General features: G+C 35.8%; 1 protein-coding gene across 1 annotated transcript in view; it reads right to left on the reverse strand.

Annotated features, from left to right (window-relative positions):
• LOC107731993 (G-protein coupled receptor family C group 5 member B) overlaps nucleotides 1–2,667 on the reverse strand; it is an 18,883-nt gene extending 16,216 nt beyond the window's left edge. The window contains exon 1 of the mRNA XM_016543215.1: nucleotides 2,629–2,667. The gene's annotated coding sequence lies outside the window, so the exon portion shown is untranslated. The remainder of the gene's footprint in view (nucleotides 1–2,628) is intronic.
• Between the last annotated feature and the right edge of the window lie 798 nt (nucleotides 2,668–3,465).

Below are 3,465 nucleotides of genomic sequence, written 5' to 3' on the forward strand. Positions count from 1 at the left end.
TATTCAGGTCAGGTGACAAGGCTACTTTCACTTTGAAAAGATGTGCTAGCTGAGAGGAGTTTCGTCAAAGCTGACTAAAAGTGATCGACGATCATTTCGACGAACTTGATGAATCTGTGATAGCTTTTATTTTCCTTTTTCGCCCTGAAGAAGATGACACATTTTCACGGAACCTTGCAAAAGCAGCGCGTTACAATGGTGAGGGAAAAGCTCCGTGTGTTGCGTGTAATCACATCCATACAGTTTATGATCACAACAACAACGTTTGTCAGGCTGATCAATCTGAGGAGATTGCAAAGATTAAACCAGTGTTTTTTTAAACTCTAAAACATAAAATGTGGAGTTATCTGCTTTTGCTATAAAACAAACTTTTAATATGTAAAAAAACAACATACTTTCAATAAACTTTAATTTTGTAAATTACCTGTATTTAAAGGGGTCATATGATGTGATTTCAATTTTTCCTTTCTCTTTGGAGTGTTACAAGCTCTTGGAGCATAAAGAAGATCTGTAAAGTTGCAAAGACTAAAGTCTCAAATCCAAAGAGATATTCTTTATAAAAGTTAAGAGTCAGCCACGCCTACCTAAAACGGCTCGTTCTAACACGCCCCAACATACCTACGTCGCTCTGTGGGAAGATTTGCATAACGCCGCCCAAAGGTTCATTACTTTAAACCGCATAAACACATTTCATTACACCAAATACACAAAATAATGTTCTTTTTTAGCAACATCATATGACCCCTTTAAGTTATTATTACTTAATCAAAACAACCCAACTGCAGTTTGATTGTTATTACTTGGAATGCGCAATAAATAAAAAAAAACATGATTTCTGAAAAAAAAAAGTTATCGGTTTTTGCAAATGAACTCTTCATTGCATTGCCACAATGAAAATACCTGACCACCAAATGCACCAAATTCCAAAAAAGTGTTGTTACTCCTCTTTTTAATAGTGATCTTCATTTATAATCAGTAAATGTTCTATCACATATCCATATCTATTTAGCATTCCATAAATCCTAATTTATTTCACGATTTATTTAAACATTCATTTATTTTATTTTTTTAATGTTCAAGATGCTTTTCTCTCATTTTTAAAGGTCAGCTGATGTTTAAAAATGCAACTAAACTATCATTAAAACAACTAGGCAGCAGCTGATCTGTTTCTGAAGCAGAAAAGTAAAGGAAGTAGAAAATTAGTTATTTTAGCAAGTTAGTTTCAATAAAATGTTTTTGGACTAACAAAGTTTTGAGTTTTAAAAATAACATTATAAAACGGAGAGTTCCGGTCCTTGATTCTGATTGGCTGAGCCGCGTTCGAAGCTGTTGTAAATTACTCTACAAACACACACCTTTGTTTACATTTGCGTGTTGCTTAGCAACCACTCTGTGGTTACATTGTTTGGTGGAAGAATACTGTTTTTATTAATATCATTACACTTTATTTGCTGTTTTATTTTGTGAAACCGTACTGCGTATATGGAATTACCGTTTTATCAAAGCAATAAGCCCCAAGAAGCCGTGGGTTACAGTGAATTTATAACAGCTAAGGGGGTTTTAAGCACTCCGCTTCGCGTCGTAACAACGCCCCTTATCTGTTATAAATTCACAGTAAACCACGGCTTCTTGGGACTTATTGCTTTAATATATTTTTATAGTATAACGACTTCATATGTGTCAAAAGATCAAGTGAAATAAGATTTCTCAATGCATGAATCAGATGATTCAACTAAGTAAAAAACAAAAGTAAGCAGATGCATCTTGCTACTTGATTTTAAAGAAAGGTTCACCTGAGATTTGACCACAACGCCCCTTACTTGGCAAAAAATAGACAAAACAGCGATGTGGTTTCTTTAAAGTTGAACTCTGCGGAGTTTATTTTTTTTCCATGTCACTCCACTGTGTGGGAAAAAAGGGAAAAGCTGATGTCATGAGTAATTGTGCAGTGATTGCCATGGTAACAGCAAGAGGCAGAAAGAGATGTGGGGGGTGTTCACGATCCTCAGCTCTTCAACAACAGGGCTCTAACACACACTCGTAATGCGCTGCAGAACCAATACTTTGTATTTTCATGACTTCCGTCATTCAAACATCCCTGTATGTAATATACAAGAGGAACAGTGTTTCTCTTTCGGTGTCTGTGTTACAGAAATTGAGACAAAGCAACCATGTAGTGATGCTTGTTGCAGCCAGTTGCAGTAAAAAAAACTTAAATAAAAAGCATTTTATAAAATGATTCAAATGTAAGGGATGTTTTTGCATTTTATATTAGAGGTTTTTGTCATAACCAGCCACGACTACAACAAAGGACATCGCATTTTATTAATTGCTTGTTACTATTTTTACAACGTTGCACCCTGGCAGCCCCCGCGCGTACACATTTATTCAACCCAAGTGAAGCACGATGGTAGTCATGAATATATAAGGTACGTGTCGCTCTCTTCAGCTGCACCGCACTGCAAGTGTGCAAACAGAGAAAGCACTGTGATTGAGTGTGAACGAGGGGTGTAGCTCAACACAATCAATCCCAAAACACAGCCAACGAGGACAGAATAACTGCTCGTCACGCACTAGGTTTGAACATGTTACAGCATCTAAACATGAAATATCATACACGTCTCTTACGTTTTTCTCATTTATAGTGGTGTAGGAAATGGCGTGAATTGGGGAATGTGGATGTGTGCGATGAAAGCCATGCTTAGCCCTCTCCTGCGACAGGCTTGTGAAAGCACCCCCATCCAGTCTGCTCCCACTCTTTTGTGCTGCTTTAGACGACTCCTCTTACATAACAAGGATCCAGCTCTCACCAGTTCTGCTGCATGGCTGGCACTGAGGCTTCATCATGCGAGCCTGTGCTTTATAGCTAAAACCAAAATTGGCCTGACATATCAACTCCAAAATAAATTCTTACGTGGTTTGAATAGCTTATTTGTAATTATGAAGAATTATATGGGCAACTTGGTGTGGTGTGAAAATTTTCACTTAAATTGTCTTTGATCAAGAATGATTCTGGTGATTGTTTAAAGTCACTGCATAATCATGATCCAACAAAGTAGCATGAGCAGTTTTTTTTTTAATTTGAATCAGATTGTATAATTTTAAGATTTAAAGCAAAACAAGAACGACCTGATTTCAGCTTTGTCAAATAATGCTAAAAATGCAAATTCACTCTGATAGCAATATAGTGTTTCCTTGGTTATCACAAAGCAGGTCTACACCAGTGTTAATTTTGACAGCAAATTTTGATTTAGTTTTTAGTAATAGTTTTTTTTACTAAAATGCCATTTAGTTTTAGTCATATTTTAGTCATCTGAATTGTTTTTCGTTTTAGTCGACTAAATATCATAAGATTTCAGTCGACTAAATCTACAGTAAATTTAGTCGCCTAAAATCTAATGGGTTTAATTAATTTGTAATGCATTTATTAAGCATTTCTCTAAAATTTCCAAACTCATTATATAG

The sequence above is a fragment of the Sinocyclocheilus rhinocerous genome, unplaced genomic scaffold (assembly GCF_001515625.1).
Source record: "Sinocyclocheilus rhinocerous isolate Xijiao unplaced genomic scaffold, SAMN03320098_v1.1 scaffold489, whole genome shotgun sequence".
Taxonomy (NCBI): domain Eukaryota; kingdom Metazoa; phylum Chordata; class Actinopteri; order Cypriniformes; family Cyprinidae; genus Sinocyclocheilus; species Sinocyclocheilus rhinocerous.